The sequence below is a fragment of the Sus scrofa genome, chromosome 7, assembly GCF_000003025.6.
Source record: "Sus scrofa isolate TJ Tabasco breed Duroc chromosome 7, Sscrofa11.1, whole genome shotgun sequence".
NCBI lineage: Eukaryota > Metazoa > Chordata > Mammalia > Artiodactyla > Suidae > Sus > Sus scrofa.
Window position 1 is genome coordinate 4,498,779 of NC_010449.5, and position 21,049 is coordinate 4,519,827.

General features: G+C 52.7%; 1 protein-coding gene across 1 annotated transcript in view; it reads left to right on the top strand.

The window, feature by feature from the left end:
• Positions 13,508-21,049, top strand: part of RREB1 (ras responsive element binding protein 1) — a 127,676-nt gene continuing 120,134 nt past the window's right edge. Inside the window, 1 exon segment of the mRNA XM_005665552.3 lies at positions 13,508-13,796. The gene's annotated coding sequence lies outside the window, so the exon portion shown is untranslated.

The following is a 21,049-nucleotide window of genomic DNA, read 5'->3' on the forward strand; positions in this document are numbered from 1 at the left end:
AGGTAGTTACTTGAGGAGTTCCCGTCGTGGCACGTCGGAAACGAATCTGACTGGGAACCATGAGGTTGCGGGTTCGATGCCTGGCCTTGCTCGGTGGGTTAAGGATCTGGCGTGGCTGTGAGCTGTGGTGTAGGTTGCAGGCGTGGCTCAGATCTTGTGTTGCTGTGACCCTGGTGTAGGCCAACGGCTTCGGCTCTGATTCGACCCCTAGCCTGGGAACCTCCATGTGGCACGGGTGTGGCCCTAAAAGGACAAGAGATTAAAAAAAAAAAAAAAAAAAAGGAGTCACTTGATGTATTGGATTTAATGAAACTATTTTTTTTGCATATAGCAAAATCATTGCATTATTGGACAAAAATGGGAAACTAGAGATAAGCGGAATGGTAAAAGATAAAATCCTCATAACCCCACTGCCTACAAATAACCACTGTTTAACTTTTTCATGTCCTTCTCTTCTTTTTTTATTTATACATGAGTATAACATTTTGGTGATGTTTTAAAAACAGGATTATCCATTTGTAGCCAGCTTTTTTCACTTCAAAATATAGCATGCACTTTTCACATGAAATTAAGTATTCTTCTCTGGGATCACTTTATTGATTTTGTGTTCAGGTATGGTTGATTTACAGTGCCGTGCCCATTCCTGCTGTGTAGCAAAGTGACCCTGTCATACGCAGATAGACGTTCTTTTTCTCATGCTATCTTCCATCATGTTCTATCCCAAGAGATTAGATGTAGTTCCCTGTGTGGTACAGTAGGACCTCATTGCCCTCCATTCTCCCCCCCCCCTTTTAGGGCCGCACCTGCAGCATATTGAAGTTCCCAGGCTAAGGGTCGCATTGGAGCTGCAGCTATGGCCCTCCAGCACAGCCACAGCAACTCAGGATCCAAGCCACTCTGCAGCCTACATGGCTGCTCACGGCAACGCCAGTTCCTTAACCCCGTGAGCAAGGCCAGACATCGAACCTGCATCCTCATGGATACTGGTCGGGTTCGTTACCCCTGAGCCACAGTGGGAACTCCTGCCGTCTCTTCTAAATGCAATAGTTTGCATCTACCAACCCCAATCTGGGGTCATTGTAATAGGTGTGACATATTTGTTTCATGGACATAGGATGGTTTTCGTATGGCCTCTTCGACAGATTGCCTCCAGTGGCCTTACTTTCAGGACTCTGACCACTGTGTCTTCCGGTAACGCTGCTAGTCCTGTTCCTGGGCGGTCCCCTCACTATGCTGTGTGCTCCCGTAGGCACCCACATCCCAGCATCCTCACTTCTGGTTCTGACCCCATGGTTCTGGCCTGCAGGCACTCCCTGCACGTGGGCAGATAAGGTTGAGGCTCTGGAAGCTGCATTTGTCGGCTAACAAGGTCCCCCAGGCTGGGGTTGGGGGGGGGGTGGCTTCAGCAGCAGAAACATATTCCCTGACAGCCCTGGAGGCCGGAGGTCCGGGGCGGGGGCTGGAGCCGCTGGCATCATTGGTTTCTTCGGAGACCACTTTTCCCTGTGTCCTCGCCGGGCCTTCCCTCTGTGTGTGTCTGTGACCTAATCGCTCCTCAGAAGGACTCCAGTCGTGTTGGATGATGGCCCCACCCTACGAGCTTATTTTACCGTAATTACCTCCGAAAAGGTCTCTCCAAATACTGTCACTTTTTAAGGTACTGGGGTGGGGACCTCAACATACAGATTTGGGGAGACGCAATTGAACCTACAACAGAGGCACACTCCGGGTTTATTATAAGAGGTCCTGTGGGAGGAGGCCACCTGGTAGTGTCGCTTTTATAGGTTTCATGACGTTTTGTTTAAAATGTAACTTCAGGAGTTCCCATTGTGGCTCAGTGGTTAACGAATCCAAGTAGGAACCACGAGGCAGCGGGTTCGATCCCTGGCCTTGCTCAATGGGTTAAGGAGCCGGCGTTGCCGTGAGCTGTGGTGTAGGTCGCAGATGTGGCTCGGATCCCATGTTGCTGTGGCTGTGGCGTAGGCCGGCAGCTACAGCTCTGATTCAACCCCTAGCCTGGGAACGTCCTCCATATGCCGCGGGAGTGGCCCAAGAAAATGGCAAAAAGACAAAAAAAAAAAAATAACTTCAGCCTGTAAGACCCACAAGGACAGGCAGGCGTCTTGTGTGCTTTGTAGACTGTTGTGTCACCAGTGCCCACCAATCACTGGTTGAATGAATGAGTAAAAGAGTGTCAGGTGCCTTTAGCAGCATGAAGAAGTAACATCAAGCCAGCCCCACACACGAGAACCTCTTACCATGTGAGCAGAGACTCCAGCACTGAGCTGAGCTGTGCCGATGGTGAAGTGCCTGACATTGCTGCATCCATTGCCTTGGAGGAGTCAGAGGCACTGGGTAAAATCACCCGCAGGCCCGATTCGCTGTGGAATGACACCAGGCACTGGATGTGACTTTCTTTCTTTCTGAGAAGAGTTTCCTGTCCACGAGCAGAGACACGTGGTTGTGTGGTGCTGACGTCCATCAGCCTCTTTCATCGCCATCTGGGTGTGTGATTGACTGCAGCTTCTTTTTTGTTGTTGTTCTTTTTTGGCTGCACCCACAGTCCGTGGAAGTTCCTGGGCCAGGATGGAGTCCAGGCCGCAGCTGCGGCCGACGCCACAGCCGCAGCAACGCTGGATGCTTAACCCAGTGGGCACTCCTACTGCGGCCTCTCGCTCCCTTTTTATAGTTGAAAACTCTAGTCTGGTCCTTTGACCTGGGAACAGGGGGACCTCATCTGGGAGCAGGAGGACCAGTGGCCGGAGTTATTGGGAAAACTAGAGCACTGTCAGTGGGCTCCACCGACGGGACCGCTTGGGTCTGCTGAACAGAAGCTCCAGAAATTGCACCTTGCCCCTCTCCGTCCTCAAGGGAACCCACAAAGACATACTACTTCCTGAAGAAGTTTTTTTTTTTTTTCTTTCACTTATTTATACTCTGGTTCATGAAGAAAGAGTTGAACTAAATGTTGAATTCTAAGCACAAGCCTTTTATGGAAAGAAAGAATCATCCACCAGTGAGAATCGAGCAGTTTTCTCACAATATCCGCCATCTGGTCTGAAGGCAGATGAGGGGTGACTGGCCCTTTCTGTGATGGGTGACATTAAATCATCTAAAAATTCTACATGCAGGGGAGTTCCTTGGTGGTCTCGTAGTTAGGATTTGGTGCTTTCGCTGCTGCAGCCCGAGTTCAACCTCTGGTCTGGGAACTGAGATCCCACGCGAAGTTGCTGCATGCTGCGCCCCCCGCCAAAACATTCTGCAGGCAATAAACTGATGTCATAGAGGGCAGGTTGGCTTCGAAGAGTTACGTAACCTTCCCTGATAGGCAGATATCTTTGAAACCACTTTAATAGTTGAGAACTATGCTAGCAATGCACCAGTCTAAAACCCAGCTGAGACTCAGGACATCAGCAACTGTGGGCTTCTGGGCAGCAAGAGAAGACGCTGGCCGTCACACTTACTTTTGACACATTTCTAGCAGTCTTGGTCATCCAGCTTCCTGACCACTGCAGATTAGAAACGATCAATTAGAAAGGGAGAGGAGGTTGCCATTGGCAGGCACACGGAGTTCAGAGAGATGTGACAAGACACAGCCAGGCAGTGAAGGAGGAAAAACAACGAAACGCAGACGAAGCGCTCGCACTGGAATTTACTGTGGAGGCCTAGGGCGTGCTAGCCAATGGCTCGTCCATACCTTTGGGGGTGGGGTAGAGGGCTGGGCCCTTGGCGTGTGTGAGTTCCAGCACCGGGAATCAACCTGGGCCACAGCAGTGACCCAAGCCTCCGCAGCGACAGTGGCAGATGGCTCCTTAACCCACTGAGCCACCAGGGAATTCCAACTACCTATTTAGACGAATAGTTTCTTGAAGATGTGGCCTAGTAGAAATCTTGTTTATAGAAAGTTATCTTTAGGCGTTCCTGTCGTGGCTCGGTGGTTAACGAATCCGACTAGGAACATGAGGTTGTGGGTTCGATCCCTGGCCTTGCCAGTGGGTTAAGGATCCGGCGTTGCCGTGAGCTGTGGTGTAGGTCACAGACGCGGCTCAGATCTGGCATTGCTGTGGCTGTGGTGTAGGCCTTCGGCTACAGCTCCAATTAGACCCCTAGCCTGGGAACCTCCATATGCTGCAGGTGCAGCCCTAGAAAAGACAAAAAACAAACAAAAAAGACAAAAAACAAAAAAAACCACTTATCTTTGGGAATTCCAGTGCATTTCAGTGGAAACAAATTTGACTAGTATCCATGAGGATGAGGGTTTGATCCTTGGCTTTGCTCAGTGGATCGGGGATCCAGCACTGCTGTGAGCTGTGGTGTAGGCCAGCAGCTGCAGCTCCAGTTAGACCCCTAGCCTGGAAATTTCCATATGCGTCGGGCCTAAAAAGCAAAAACAGCAAACCACCTTTCTGCTCCAAATGGTTAAACTGTGAGTTCCTATTGTGGCTCAGTGTTAAAGAACCCAACTTGTATCCATGAGGTCGTGGTTTTGATCTCTGGCCTCGCTTAGTGGGTTAAGGATCCGGCGTTGCCCCAAGTTGCAGCGTAGGTGGCAGATGCACTTGGATCTGGTGTTGCTGTGGCTGTGGTGTAGGCCGGTGGCTGCAGCTCCAATTCGACCCCTAGCCTGGGAACTTCCATATGCCACAGGTGCGGCCCTAAAAAGAAAAAGGTTAAGGTGTAAAGGGAAAACTGTCCAACGCCAGGAATAATGCAGCCCCCAAGGTCTTTGGATAGCTCAGGTGATAATGTTTGGAGGACCCCAGGAGTTGTGTAAAGGGAGCCCCTCCCTGGGACTCTGCACGCTCGTCTGAAGCAGGTGTTTAATGGGCTGCGTGACTAAGGGGCTTTGGACACTGGAAATGACATGTCACCGTCCCTCTGGGCCTTCTGCTCTGCTTGCCAGTCCTGGGCAGACCTTCCTCCAGAACTTTCTGCGATGTCCCCCCACCATCTCCGGCCCATTGTCACCCTTCATCACACCTCTTCCTCCTCTGCATACTTTGCAAGGGCCTGTGCGGTGCCGTCCCTGGGCTAAGAGTGGGTGGAGAAGCACCAGCCAGGACCAGGCCCATCCCTCTTTGTGGGTCCCTGAGGCTGTGTGTCCCCCGCTTCTCCCCAGCCCTTCCCCTCCTTGGAGACACCCTTCCTCCAAAGGCCTCTCCTCAAGGAGGCTGGTTCTCCCAGGTCACGGGAGGCCGTGGAGTCTGTGCTGTGCCTTCTACGGTCCTCCATGCCAGCTCGCCGTCGCATGTGCCACCGTCCTGTCTGTCAGCTCAGAGCTGCAGCCACCACGTCCCACAGCCGGGGCTTCAGCAGCTGAAAGGTCTCTCTCACGGTTCAGGTGGCCAAGTTGGGGATGGAGGTGCTGGCAGGTTGGCCGCTTCTGAGGCCGCCCTCTCCCCGGTGGGTAGTCCCTCTGTGTCACCTCCTGAACTCCTCCTCTTATAAGGAAACCAGTCTTACTGGATTAGAGCCCCACGGCCATGACCTCGTCTCACCTCCTGACCTCTGTAAAGGCCCGCCCTCCAGATGCAGGCGCATCCTTAGGTACCGGGGCCCGGACTTCCGCCAGCAAATTGGGGGACCTCCCAAGACATCGGTGCCGTGTGTTCACACCTGCCTCCCTGCATCCGCCTCCCCGGATCGCCCTTCACGCCTGGGCCAGTGACAGCTTCACCTTCCTCCTAAGCCCCTTCCTGCCCCACGTCGAGGATCCTGGCCTGTCGTCATTGTTTTCCGTCCCCTCACCGCGTGCTGGGGGTCTCGCGTGTCGTCTCTGCTCTGTCTCCCCAGAGGCCCCATCGGGGCGCCCACCCTCACCCCCCCTGCGGCCCCTCCCCCGCCTGGTCGCGGAACCGGCTTTGCTTCCTCATTCGCAGGCCCCTCCCCGGGCTCGCAGCCCCAGGCCCCTTCCGGTGTCATCTCCCTGCCGATGGGTTTTGTTCCTTTCGACTTCCAACTGTCAGTAATCCCTACCATATGGCTTCGCCCCTCCGTGGCTCCGTGGCACTGAGGCTCAAACAGCTGAACTCCGCTCCCACCAATTCCTGGTTCCTTCTCGAAGCCTCGGCCCCGGCCGCTCGGCTTGCCCGGCTGCTCTGCTGCTTGCCCAGAGCCGAGGCTGCTGGATGTGAGTTCCCACGATGTGACTTTTTCCTCCGTGTGTTTCTAAGAGGCTTGTCCCCTCCCTTCCTGTCACAGGATATGAATAATCCCTCTTTTTCCCCAAGGCTGATCTCTCTCCCATTTCTCCTCTGCCATAGACAGACAGACAGACAGACAGACAGACACACACACACACACACACACACACACACACATCTTCCTTCAAAAGCTATGTTCTGGAGTTCCCGTTGTGGAGCAGCGGAAACAAATCCGACTAGGAACCATTAGGTTGCGGGTTCGATCCCTGGCCTCGCTCAGTGGGTCGAGGATCCGGCGTTGCCATGAGCTGTGGTGTAGGTCACAGACGTGGCTCGGATCTGGCGTGGCTGTGGCTCTGGTGTAGGCTGGCAGCTGTAGCTCTGATTGGACCCCTAGCCTGGGAACCTCTCTATGCCATGGGTGCAGCCCTAAAAAAGACAAAAAGAAAAAAAAAAAAAGCTCTGTTCTATTTCATAAATGTGTATCCTCTCTCCCTGTGTCCTCGTTCCTTTCCTGCTGACATACATGGATGTCCATGGCGAACAGAAAGGTTTCGGTGAGGAGGGTACAAGCCAGATTAGCAACACAGCTGGAAAGCTGTCCATTCGCGTATCTTTCCGATTAAATCCATGTTAATCAACAGCTCAAACAATAATGGCCCTTCTGCCAAACTCCCGTCAAGAGCATTTTATTCAGATTAGTCAAGACCCTCAAGGAGGTATTTTTTTATTAGCAAACTATTTAATTCGCTGTGGACTAACAAGGGGGGTGAGGGCAGCAATGAAAGCGGGTGTCCTGGGGTGCAGCTCAGCACTGCCAGATCCCAGCCAGCCCTGCCAGCCCCGGGACCCTGGGTCTCCCTGGGGTTGTAGGATGGGGGCGATAAGGGCACCTGCCAACCTGGAGGGCAGAGGGCATTAAGCGGGAGATCTCACACGGGCCCTGAAGACAGCACCTGGCAATAGTAGGTGTTCCATACAAATTAGCTGCTATTCTGTCGCTGTCATTACTTCTCTTTCTCCCCCTGCTTTTGTGCCTTAGGCCTTCACTTCCTTTTCTTCCAGTCACTCCTTAACCCTTGGCTTTCTGGCCCCTGACTTCCACTCTCGAATGGTTTCCTTTCCGAGATCTCACCTCCTTTTCAGCCACCTGCCTTGACCTCTCTGTATTTTCGCACCACCGACCACCTTTTTCCTCGGCAGCCCCGCCTCCTTGGCTGTTCTGCCTTGAGACGAAAGTAGTAAGAGTGCTTGTCTTGCCCTCGTCTGCTGCCACCGTCTCCTCGCAGGCCTTCCCCGGGCTCCAGCCTTGACTTCCCATCCTTTCTGGTCCTCAGGTGTCCGTCCACGCCTTTCTCCTCCTCCCAGCCTCCTCCCATCTTCACGCTCCATCCCCCACTCCCCACCACCCATCCAGGTTCCCCAACTGAGACCCAGGAAGCAGCCTTCTTCAGGTCGCTTTCTTCTTGCTCCACGGCCGGTTGGAATCAAGCCCAGGGGAGTCTGTCTTCTTCAGCGTCTCCCACCTCTAGTCCCTCTGTCTGTCCCCCTTTCCCCTTAAACGCTTGTGCCATCATTTGTCACTCTGCCGACGCTGGAGTGGTTTCCGGGCTTTGGACAGCACGCCCCATGGTCAGTGCTCCAGAGGGACCTTTTTCCTTTTCTCCCACATCAAATCAGCCGAGTTCCATTGCATCTGTGTCCGAATTATGTCTCCAGCCAATCCATTCGTCTCTGCCTCTACAGCCAGCGGCTGACCGGGTTCTTGTTCTTTCTGGGTTCTTCTATTAATTCTTACCTGGCCTTCTGATCCCAAGTCTTCTAGACCCTCTCCACGGTCCATCTACCTCCTCGTTAAACCGTGTAGGGGCCTCAGCACTGGATAAGGTGCAGGTCAGCTGCAAGGTGTGCAAGAGCTCCCGGGCGGCCTCTCCGGCTCCCCCCTCCCCCCATCTGTCTCCCCTCCTCCCTCTGCTCCAGCCACAGACGGAGGCATTTGCAGTTCAGGAAGCTGACTTTCAGGAAACTGACCTTATTTTGCGCCTCTGTGCCCCCCCCCCCCCCGCCGTGCTTACCGCTCACTGTCCCCCAGCTTGGAGCACCCCATCCCCTCCTCTCCCCAGAGGACACCCATGTGTCCCCTGCGATTCGGGGGAGTGTGTCACCCCATTCTGGGGTCTTTCTCCAACATCCAGATCCCTTTTTGCTTCGTCCCTCCCATCACCTAGCTCTGTGTTTTCCATTATTTCTACCTCCAGCCAAGGTCGCCTGCTCTGTCCCCTTAACCTCCAATGGGCCCCTACCCCGACTGTCATTTGTTCTCTCCATCACCTGGCTAGGCCCCAGGCGTCATCTCAGCCCTCCCTTCTTCACCTCCCCTCTTCACCTCCCACTCCTGGTCCCCCAGCTCTTTTCCGTCAGTTCTTGCTCTGAAGTGGCTCCTGATCACCTGTTCTCCAGCCATATGACCGACACCCACCCACACCCCCCAGATCAGGCCCTCGTCCCTTTGATTTTCCATGGGTAGTGGTGAGAGTTCTTGGAGGTACAGCCTTAGTCTGTTGACCTTTCAGTCCCATCATCTGATGGTCCTGTGTGTGCTATGATCCAGCCACGCTAGAATCCTTCCTGGTCTCTGAACAGGGCCCATAACTTGGGGCAACTGTGTCTTGGCATCTGCTGTTTCTTTTTTTTTCTTTTTCTTTTGCCATTTCTCGGGCTGCTCCCGCGGCATATGGAGGTTCCCAGGCTAGGGGTCTAATCGGAGCTGTGGCCACCGGCCTACGCCAGAGCCACAGCAACACGGGATCAGAGCCGCAACCTGCAGCACAGCCCAGTTCCCGCGTCGTCGGGAACTCCTGCATCTGCTGTTTCTAATCCCAGTCTCCACCTAGGGAATTTCTGGCCTTTCTCCATGGTTCAGCCCCATCACTTTCTCTTCCCTGGGGCTTTCCCCAATTGTTCTTTTTTTGTTTGTTTGCCTTGGCTTTTTAGGGCCGCACCTGAGGCACATGGAGGTTCCTGGGCTAGGGGTCCAATCCGAGCTACAGCTGCTGGCCTACACCACAGCCACAGCAACGCCAGATCCTTAACCCACTGAGTGAGGCCTCATGGATCCTAGTCGGGTTTGTTACCACTAAGCCAGAACAGGAACTCCCAGAAATTATTCGTTTTTTGTATCACTTCTCCACTATAGAACCTAGCACGACCATATGCATGTGTATGTGCGTGTGGGAGTGTGTTATTCTATCATCACTGTAATCAATTTTGTATATATGTACACATATATGTATATAAACTTCACTGAGATGTAACTTACATACTATAAATTCACCCCATAAAAGCATACAGTTCAGGAGTTCCCATCGTGGCGCAGTGGTTAACAAATCTGACTAGGAACCATGAGGTTGCAGGTTCAATCCCTGGCCTTGCTCAGTGGGTTAAGGATCCACCGTTGCTGTGAGATGTGGTGTAGGTCGCAGACTCGGCTCGGATCCTCAGTTGCTGTGGCTCTGGCGTAGGCCGGCAACTCCAGCTCCGATTAGACCCCTAGCCTGGGAATCTCCATATGCCCCGGGAGTGGCCCTAGAAAAGGCAAAAAGACAAAAATAAATAAATAAATAAATAAATAAGTAAGTAAATGCATACAGTTCAGGAGTTCCTGTCATGGCTTAGCAGAAATGAGCCCAACTAGTATCCATGAGAATGCAGGTTTGATCCTTCCTGGGTTAAGGATCTGGTGTTGCCGTGAGCTGCAGTGTAGGTCGCAGACACATCTCAGATTCAGTATTTCTGTGGCTGTGGTGTAGGCCGGCAGCAGCAGCGCTGATTCAACTCCTAGTCTGGGAACCTCCGCATGCTGCACTAGCAGCCCTAAAAAAAAAAATAAATGTAAAATAAAAAATAAAAGCATACAGTTTGATGGCTTTGGTATATTCAGAGTTGTTCAATCATCACTTCAATTTTAGAACATTTTTATCACCCCAAAAAGAAATCTCATACAAATTAGCAATCAATCTCTGAGTCCCTCCAAATCCTCAAACCCCCAGACCTAAGTAACCATCTACTTTCTGGCTCTATAGATTTGCCTGTTCTGGATATTTCATATAAACAGAATCAGAATAATATTTGACCTTTTGAGTCTGGCATATCACAGTTGATCCATGTTGTAGTATGACCTTCATTCCTTTTTACGGTTGTATAATATTCCATGTTTGCATGTGCCAAATTTTGTTTATCCACTCATCAATTGATGGGTATTTGGGTTGTTTCTACTTTTTAGCTATTATAGAGAATGCTCTTATGAACAATCTCATACAAGTTCCCGTATGGACATATGTTTTCATTTTTTGTGTATGCCCTAGGAATGGAATGGCTGAGTCAGATAGTAACTCTATGCTTGACATTTTGAGGAGCTGCCAAGCTGTTTTTAAAAGTGGCTATATGGAGTTCCGTGGTGGCTCAGCAGGCTATGGATCTGGCATTGTCATTGCTGTGGTTTGGGCTGCTGCTGTGGCACCAGTTCAGTCCCTGGGGCTGCGTACTGTGGGCATGGCCAAAAAAAAAAAAACCAAAAAACAATAAAACGTGGCTGTAGCCCTTTACCTTCCCACTAGCACTGTGCGAGGGTTCCATTTCTCTACTTCTTAAATGACACTTATTATTATCTGTCCTTTTATAATTTTTTTTTTTTCCTTTTTGGCTACCCCACAACATATGGAAGTTCCTGGGCCAGGGATTGAGTCCTAGCCACAGCTATGGCAATGCCAGATCCTTTAACCCACTGCACTGGGTGGAGGATCGAACCTGCGCCACCTCTGTAGAGACCTGAGCTGTTGGATTCTTAACCCATTGTGCCACAGTGGGAACTCCTTATCTGTCTTTTTAGTTACAGCTGTCCTAGTGGGTGTGAAGTGGCATCTCATTGTGGTTTTAATAGCATGTGTCTTTTTACCTATTAGATGTTCAATAGATATTTGTTGGATCAATGATATTTATACATAATATGAACAGACCTTTGGATGGGCCATTTGACTTCCAAGTTTATGAATGAGCTAGAGAAGTTGAACAGAGAGCTCAGTATCATTAGATTTTTTTTTTTTTTTTTTGCCTCTTGGGGCCACACCTGCAGCATATGGAAGTTCCCAGGCTAGGGGTCAAATCAGCTGCAGCCTCTGCCACAGCCACAGCAACATGGGATCCAAGCCAAGTCTGTGACCTCCGCCACAGCTCATGGCAACACTGGGTCTTTAACCCACTGAGCGAGGCCAGGAATCAAACCTGCACCCTCATGGATACTAGTCAGGTGTGTAACCTGCTGAGCCGCAGCGGGAACTTCCAGAATTCAACTTTCCAAAGTTACTTTAGACTATCTTCTCTCTTTTCAGTTGCCAGTATGACAAGGTGACATTATAAAGGGGATTTTTTCCTGAAAATCCATGGACATTTGCAGGTTCAAATGTATCTTATGGAATAAACTAAATTACCAGCAAAATCCCAACTTTGCTACGGTTCCTACTCAAAACCTACCACGGAACGGGGAGACCAGGAAAGGTGACTCCTGAATAGGGCCGTGGGGTGGGGGCCGGGGGGAGGCTCAGAAAAATGCAACTGCTGAAGTTTCTCTGGGTTGGGTTTTCCTCAGTAAACAGCAGACCCTGGGAAACACAACAGGTTCTGAAAACTTCATTTTGATGACTCTGGACGTCAGAGACACAGCCAGCTGAATCCGTTCCCTCTTGCACAGCTGATTATCTCAAGTCAGGAGGTAAGGGTCCAAACTGCTTTTGCGTGGTTCTAGAGAGTTCTTTCTTGGCCAGAACCCATCCATTCAGACCATTCCTAGGTAGACACTTCTGTCTGCAGCCCTGAAAACCAGAGTTCCACTGAGTGCTGCAAATTAAAGGCCCGTGATTGGGCTTACAATTGTGTATGGTGTGCAAGTGCATTCAGAGGAGCTGGCGTGGAACAGGGTCAAAGGTCACAGTAAATAGATAGTAGCCAGCTCTCTGTATGTATAACACCGTCCTGTTTAACAAGTCTCAAACGCCTCTTGCCGCAGCAGTCTTCTCCGCCAGAGCTGAGAGTCATCTTTAGAATTTGGGGAGTGTGTGGCGTTTGTTTTGCACAACCACAGTCACCCTTATCTGTCAGAAGATGTTCCAAAGGCTGACAACAGGCCCCTTTCAGAAGCTCGGTAGGAAAAGTATTAACAGTTGGAAACATGTCAGCTGCTTTATGGAGGAAGCACAGCCCAGGCCTGGTGTCTCTGCGCTCGGTGATAACTTGGGCCGCCCCGGCCAGGGCTCAGCGTGGTGGCTGGAGCCGCGGAGATGGAGAGCAGCTCGGAGGAGGGCCCCTGCTTTTCAGAGTTGAAACAGGAGCCCTCTGAGAGAAAGAGATATTGCATGTGGCTTCCCTGATGCCCCGGAGGGCGACGTGGATGACACAGCATCAGCCCTGCCATTGTGGGGTGGGGACACAGTGGCGGCCCCTTGGGGGCAACGTAGCCTCCGCTTAAGCATCACTTGTGGAGTGTGGGGACGGGAAGGTGACAAAAGCCGAGCGAGTACTGAATTTGCTGTACTGAGAACACGCTTCCCCGGGCAGCAGCCCCAGAGCTAGAAGGACCGGGCCCCGGGAGAGAAACGGCCCGAAGTTGGGGGCGGGGTGAAGCGCCAGTTCCTTAATCTGCTGCCCCATCAATCTACTCGTCCCACCTGGATGCAGGGCCAGGACCGCGTGGAGCGGGAACCGCGCGGGTGGGGATCACCGACCCATCGGCTTCCGAGAGGAAGAGGGGCGGCGCCCGGCCAGGACCCCCCCACCCCCAATGCACCCCCTCCCGGCCTCCGAGGCGCCCCTTCCGCGCCTCCCAGGCACCACTGCCTTTCCCCCTCCTTGGTTAAAATAGTGAAACAGCCACGAAGTAAAGTGATGGAAAGCCGGGGGGCGGAGAGTCGCCCGCAGTGAGGGCCTAGAGGGGAGGGGGGCGCGGTGGTCCAAGACCGTAGCAGGCGGGCGGTCGCTGGGCGGGTCGGGATCCCGCTCAGCTGTGGCCGCCGAGACCTCCCCCCCACCCCCCGGCGGCTCGGCCCTCCCTGGCCCGGGGCGCCTGCGGAGGGCGTGGGGCAAACCTGGGGCTGCGGTGGGGGTGGGGTGGGGGACTGCACCTCCATCCATCCCGGGATGGAAACGGCGGTCATCCGGCTAAAATCGGGGCGGGGGCTGCGGTGGGGACCGGCGGGTACCGCGGTCCCCCCCCACCCCCAGGCCGAACGCCGCCGCCGCGGCCGCCGCCGCTCTGTAACACGTCCCCAGGAGACTCGCAGGAGCAACACGTGATGTGTCTACTTATCAGGGTGAGAGGGGGAGAGCGAGTCTCCGAGCGTGCGGGCGAGGAAGCGGGGCGGGGGGCCGAGGCGGGGGCCGGGACGACGACTGGGGCGCCGGGGTCGCCAGCTCGTCGCCCACCTCCCTCCCTGTGGGAGAAGAGGAGGAGGGGAAGTGACTGCGGAGTTGATGAACTTTGCACATCCAGAAACGCCATTTTGATTCCTTTTCCGGAACAAGTTTGCATCTCTCCTCGTTCTCTCCCCGAAGCCCACCGGTCCCTACTGCATCATGCCTGGGAGCCAAGCGCCCTGCCCCGCCGTGAGTACGCGCCCCGGGTTCGGGCTCGCGGTCCTTGGGTGGCAGCGAGATGTCTGGGGCTGAGCGGGAGCGACCTTTTAAAGAACTTTTGGGGATGGGGAGGGTGAAGTCTGCAGTGCGCGTTGTACTTTTTAAACTCAGCGTTTCCCGGAGCCGTGGACCCGAGCGCCCCACGCCGCGCTACGTGCGCTCGGGACAGTGGGGCCGGCCCGGGATGAGCTGGGCAGCCCTCTCCCCTCGGGCTGCGCGCCGGGCCGCTCCTCCTCCTCCTCCTCCCCCTCCTCCTCCTCCTCCTCCCCTTCCTCCGCTCCTTTTCCCCTTCCCGAGCTGCCGGCTCTGCCAACCAGCTCCCAGAGCGAGCAGCCTGGGCTGCCGCTGCGCCGCGCCGCCAGGATCTGATGCGCATCCATATTAGCCGTCCGAGCGCAGGAATCCGGCCCGACCCGCGCCGCCGCGCCCGCCGAGCAATTTATTTTTAACCAGCACCGCCGGGACTCGGATGGTGCGCGCACCGCGGGCCAGAAACATCTTCCCAGCGCTGCTCTCCATCTTCCGCCCTCTCTCCCCCGACATCCTCCCCCCCATGTGGGAGGGGAAACTTTTCTCCTACATACTTTCGAGTCCCTCTCGGGCCGAGGAGCACGGAGATGACGGCGCCCGCCCGCCGCCGCAAGGTATCCGGGGGTGCCCGCTCGGGGTGCCCGCCTGGGGTGCTGGCTCGGGGGTGCTCGCAGGGGCCGCGCGGTGGGAGCATCCGCCGCGCCCTGCTCTGCGGACTTTGATCCTCCCCGGCGGACGGCGCCGGCCCGGAGGGGGGCCGCGGGCAGCCCTGCGCCCTGGCCGTTCCCAGCTCGTGGCTGGTGGTCACGCCGACCACCGCCCCCGGGTGACCGGGCGAGGAGGGGCCGGGGCGGGGGCCGCGTCCGCGCGTATTGTTTCCTTGCCCTTCCGTTGACGGTGTACGTGTTTTCGTGGGAGCTATCGGTGTGGAGCGGAGCCTGCATCGCGGGAGGGGGGGGGGGACCTCGGCGCCCGGCGCCGTCACGAGCACAGGAAGGAGGCCGGGAGCATCCGAGGCGGGGCCGGCCGCCGGGGCCCGCTTCGCCGCCCAGCTGTGGAGCGCGCTCGGAAACTTTTGTCCGCCGCCCGCTGGACCAATTTTTCGCAAGTTGTGGGGCTTCCCTGCCTCCTCCCATCCCGGCCGGCAGCGCCGAGCAGGGGCGGGGGGCGGCAGTGTCGAGGGCTGGGGACCCCGTGCGCCCCCCCCAACCCCGGTCTCGGCCCGGCCCCCCGCGCCCCCTCCTTGCTCGCGGTCTCTTAGGAAACTGCGACCTTAATGGTTGCTAAGGAGCAGGGGAGGTCCTTCCCGTCGCCGGCCCCCTCCCTGGAAGCGGCGTGTTTTCTGGACGGGACCGAGGGTCGCGTCCAGGATGTGGGGACTCGCTCCCCGCCGCCCGCGGGGCCCGGGAGGCGCGTGAGTGCGGGGCGCGGCGGCCGAGCCCTCTTCTCGGCGGGGCCACTTCTTTTTCCGGCGGGGTCGGGTGGGGGGGGCGAGGAGGGGCGCGGGGACCGGCCGGAGGACGGGCGGGTTGACAGGCGCCGCGTGCAGCTCGCGTCCAGCGTCCGCGGTGCATCCGTGATGGGTTATAAAAGAGGAGGAAAGTATTTCTCCTTGCTCAGCAGATTTTGCCCTCCCTCGCTCCTTACTGGTTAGAAGATAGAACGTGAGCCCAGATCCGGACGAGCAGTTCACATTCCATTACGAAATTCTACACGGCTTCAGAGCCAGCAGCAGCACACATTCGGGGCACTTTGGCGTGTTTTCGGCTTCTTTCGGGGGGTTAATGGTGGCGGAGAGAGACAGAAGGGTGAATAAAAAAATATACTTTCGGGGTATGCTGAGAAACCTGTCCCAGGGTTTTCATCAGCAGAAAAATTCCCCTTCCTTCTTGTGGTAGAGTTTAGATGTAAAAGCCAGGGAAAATAAAGTTTGCCTGTTTGATAGGGATGCTGGAAATAGCGCGGTATTTCTGTCTTGAAGAGGAAGACTTGAGATGATTTCTGCAAAGTCTGAGCTGTTAATGTGCATCCCGTATTTTTGAGGTCGTTTTAGATATTCAGTGGGGTCTGTGCCTGCGTGCGAGTGTATTCTGAAATAAGTTTAATTGATGTGGAAAGTGGAGAAAAGGGAACTGCAAAGAAAAGAATGGTTTTTGTTTTGTTTCTGAGTTTTTCGGGGGTTTTTCCTTCTTCTCCTCATCGCCCTTAAAAGCATCCTCTAGATCTAATGCTTTTCGAGTTAGGCAGGTATGGTTCTAAGACGTAATGTAACCCGGAAGTCTTAAGTTAGAGGCTGAAACTTCTCTTTTTCTCTCTTGCTTTCTTGTTTTTAAACGTTTAGGTATTTTCTTTCTTCAAGAGTCACACAGAACTTTTGAAGGAATGGGTTCAAATTATTCTTAAAGTAATTTATGCAAAGGTGAATCACTAATTTTAGTGTTTGTTTTTTTTTTTTTTTTTCTTTTCTTTTCTTTTACCTTTGCCCTTTGGAGGGAGCTCCTGGGTACCCGGTGATGGATCCTGCTTTGATGTGTTTTGAGCTTTGGTTACACTGATGAATTAAACATTTGAATGGCTTTTATCAAGTTTTAAAATGTGTGAAAAAAACACCTTCCTTCCCACCCCCCCCCAACCCCTTTTACAAAAGAAAGGGAGAGCCCTTTGATTTAGTTATTGTTTACCTTGTGGTCCATTTTAGGTTGTTAATGAACTTGCCCTGTTTTATCATTCTTAAAAATAGTGCTCAACAGGTTGTGTGTTTGTTAGGATGTTCAGATTTGCTGGTTATGTGAGACTGTCGAGAAATGCTGCTGCCATTCACAGCTTTGTGGCATAGCATTCTCTGGGTTTTTCTCGATGCCGTTTTCTGTCTCTTGAGAAATTCAGAGCCTCAGCCCTCATGGCAGACAGGTGTTTGTTGTGTGGTGGGGAAGGTGGGTCTGACTCAGCCGGCACAGGTGGTGCATCCATTCCTAACTATTGACGTCATCAAACAATGACCTTTTGATGGAAGGGTCTTTTATTACCGATTTTTTCAGGCAGCCTCCTGATGTCTCATTTGCAGCCAGCATAGGTACAGAATGTGGGAGGAGGACAGCAAAGCTGCTTAGGCTGCATCCCAACAACAGTTGTTGATTGGTTACCAGTTGTCTGTCCCCGGCCCTCTTAGATAGTTGCCATTTTGTGGCTTGCATTTCTCCTCCTCAGTTTTGAACTGCTGTGCTGGTCCACTTCCTGAGATCAGTTTGGAACTTTTTTTGCTGCCTGTCTTATGCTCCGTTGTTAACATCATGTACCCTTTTTCAGCAAAGGAAGTGTTCTGGTTAATGAAGAAAAATTCCACCCTTTGGAGGTTTTATGTGACGTAATTAATATAAATTTAAGTCCTACAAAAATTGGTTAAACGTGCTCGCTGGACATAGTCAGAGGTGCACGCTTTTGATGCTTCTATTCATTATCCTTCTGAAAAGTAGGTGGTGCTTAAAAGGTCATAGGATAAGGGTTGCTAAGCAGCTAAACAGAAGGATGCTAAAATTAACCAAAGCATTTTTGAAAGGGAGTCTCTCCTGTTTTACATTGTTTAACTAGATTTAATTAATTTCTGAATCTTCCATGGCCTTTGACCTAGGAAAACAGGATGTTAAGTTTGTTTTGTTTTTGTTATCATATTGAAATAACCTCTCTTCTGTTGTGTTTTTTTTTTTTTTTTTTTTTTTTTTTTGCTTTTTAGGGCCACACCTGTGGTATATGGAATTCCCAGGCTAAGGGTCCAATCGGAGCTATAGCTGCCAGCCTACGCCATAGCCACAGCAATGAGGGATCCGAGCCACGTCTGTGACCTACATCCCAGCTCACGGCAACACCAGATCCTTAACTCACTGAGTGAGGCCAGGGATCGAACCCGCATCCTCATGGATCCGAGTCGGGTTCGTTACCGCTGAGCCACAGTAGGAACTCCCTGTGAGTGTCTTTTAATTGACGTTCGTGCTCTGCCCCGCTCTGGTGTCCTCCCTTTCCTAGGAAATGTGGGCTTACCAGCACCTGTTTCGTTTATGAGTGACAGGCTGTTTGGTTTGTTTTGGAAAACCTACAGAACCCATACAGTGATGTCATATTTTGCTCTTTATCAAACAGGTTTGTATTTGAAATGCAATATCGTAGCAAAAGAAAGAAGGTAATATAGCGTCTCCTGATACCAGGACCGTAGCTTCTTCCCCCTTGACTGAGATTAGATTAGGTTTTGATAGGGGGCCTGCTTTTCACCCCACCTCCCCACCTCAGTTTATTTCAGCCTAGTTCTTCATACCGCTTTCAAAATAATGACCTTAGGTGTAGGGTGTCTTTGGAACCAGCTGTTGGAAAGCAACCCTTTACCGATCTTGAAGTTTCTTGGTGAGATGATGGGGCTGGTGACCGTCAGCTATTGGTGAAAGGCAAGCCCCCTTTCGCTCAGAAGTTTCCCTGCCTCAACGTTACCTGTGAGCTTCGGACCTACGGAACAGGCAACATTGAGTCATGTTTTTTTATATCCAAATATAATTAAGAAGTGACATGGGTTCTTAGGCAGGGGGGAGGAGGCACAGGCTAGGTGAGTTTCCTAGCTCTCTTTCAGACTTAGAAAGAGCTTTATAGGTAGAAACAACCATTGACCCTTTCTTCAAAAAGCAGGGGTCGGCCTGTGATTTCCACACCCTGGGGGGCCCCTCTGTAAATCAGAGGTCAAAAGTCAGAGCCGTGGCATACAGTGTGCTTTCTGAAATGCATCACTTATTTTTAATTTTCAGTGGGAGATGGGGCATGAGGGTGACGGACCCTTTCCCTTGGCTGTCCTGGGGGCCGGCATCAGCCGCGGTGCCTGGCTGTGTTTCCCTGTCGCCCTGCCTGGGTGTAGCTGGCGTTGGTTGGTGGAGGAAGGGACGCCCGGGAGGAGGGCACAGGGAGCAGTTCCTTCCAGCTACTGGTGCATCTCGTTTCTGGTGGTACTTCGGGTACAGGTGAGCCAGTCTGCCCATCAATAAAGGTGGCCGCCTGTGAATAGGTGCTTTAGACAAAAGGAGTGGGAGAGGGTGGAGAGTATTTGTTCAGTGTGATTCCAGCAAGCAGTGCTAATAGAATTTGAAAGCCTCCGTCAGGTCCCCCAGGTCCCCCAAGACGGGAACTGGCTGCTCCTGGGGATTCACCTGAGGCCTTTCAGACACCGTGAGGGCGGGTGGTCCTGATTAGGGTGGGGGAAGCCCAGTCGAGAGCCCCACATTCTTTGTCAGCGGGCCAGACTGCAGAGAAAAAGTCTCAGTGGGGGTAATTAGATAAAGCTTTTAAATGGCTCTATTTGTTTTTCCCCTGGCTAGCTCGTTTTCTCATCTCTTTCACCCCCTTTCCCAGAGACTCTGGGGGCAGGATTGTTATAAGAATGTTGCAGGCTTTTTGGCAGTTTCAGTACTTGGGAGATTTCGTTTTTCCTTAGGGCCGACTCTGGGTAAAGGTAACTTCACCCTGTTTTTGGGAAAGGCCTTGAGCAAAGATTCGAATTCTATCCTCAGAGCAGCACAGCGAGGCTGGGAGAGTATGTGAACCCATTTTCCAGCTGTGCCAACCTCCACCCGGTGGCTGGTCATAAATCAAGCCGAGGACCCAGAAGTTCCAACCCCAGCCTGACTCTGCACACCACCTGCTTTTTAAAGTCAGCTTGGCCTCCGAAGATGGAGCATTAAATATACAGGGCCTGTTTATCTTTGTGTGTGTGTGTGTGTGTGTGTGGTGTGTGTGTGTGTGTGTGTGTTTAAATGAGACCAGGCCCTTCCACAATAATCCTCTGGTTGAATTTGAAGATGTAAGGCCATTAAAAAAGAAACTTTCTAGCCATTGGCAGTGTGACGCTAGATGAATGTGATTATACACTTTTTTTTTTTTTAGTTCGTTTTCTACCTCTTGGGATCATGGTAAGGATAAAATAAATGTTCCAGAAAGTCAAAATCTATATATGGAAGAAAGGGTTATATTTTGAGCTCAGGAAGCTTTGTGGGTATCCACTCTGGATTTCCTTGGGCAGAGTTTGTGTTTGCTGCGAGTGCTGAGAAGACAGACCAACAAGTTATGCTTAATGACGTTTGCTTCATCAGGGATGGATCTTAGGGGAAAGGCAGGTGGCTGCCGCTTTTAAACCAGTGGTTCTCAGCTTGGTGGTTTTCCCCCGGGGGCACTTGGCAGTGTCTGGAGACACTTGATTGCCTCGCTGGGGCGGTGTGTGTGTGTGCGCGTGGGTGCGTGCGTGCGTGCGTGCATGCGCTGCTGGCCTTTAGTAGGCAGAGGCCAAGGATGCTGCTGCCCATCCCACAATGCACCGGAAGGCTCCACCACAAAGGATCGTCCAGTCCCAAATGTCAGTAGGTGGAGGTTGAGAAAGCCTGCTTTAAAGTTACAGGCGTCCTGGCCTGTGTCACGCAGGCAGGCAGCCCTGCCTTCTCACTCTATTGCATGGGGCATAGTTGGAGATCTGGACTTAGAGCAAGGAAGCTCTCCTTCCACGCCCTGGAGGTGTTGCAGTTGGCAAGTTGAAGGTTTCGTAGAAGAATTGGGGGTTGGGGAAAGCACGCAGGTGGCATGACATATATTTTACCCCCCACCCCCACCCCGTGCCCCCCCGTAGTAAATACAAGTTGCAGAAGTGATCTGCTTCTAAAACAGACCAGCCTCATTGGCATCGGGGCGCTGCTCGGGTAGGTGGCTCCGCTTTCCGAGTCACTTCACTTATTGAAGAAACCAGCTCCGGCGCTGTCAGCTGCCACTTCTCCCTCGTGTTTTAAGTTATGTGGTGTAACCTCCGTCCCCATTTATCCCCCTGAGTGTTTGAACTAGCCCCTGCTTGCTTGACAGGTAGTGTTTTTGCCCTGGTAGTCTGCCTTACTTGGTTTTCTCAAGTTTTTGCAAAATCCTTGGATAGTTCCCCAGCCTTCTTAGAGGGCGGTGTTCGGGACACCTGTCTGTACGTCGCTGTGGGGCGGGGGCGCTGGCAGCCTGCTGCCTTAGCTGGAAGGGATACAGTGATGGCGATTTTTATGTTCTTGAGACTCCCAGACCTCAAATACACAGAAAAAAAAAATGTTGTGATATAGAAACATTAAACCGAATTTCCTCAGGCCAGAAATGTGGGGACGGGGACAGGAGCCATCTTTTAGCCACAGGTGCCACTTGCC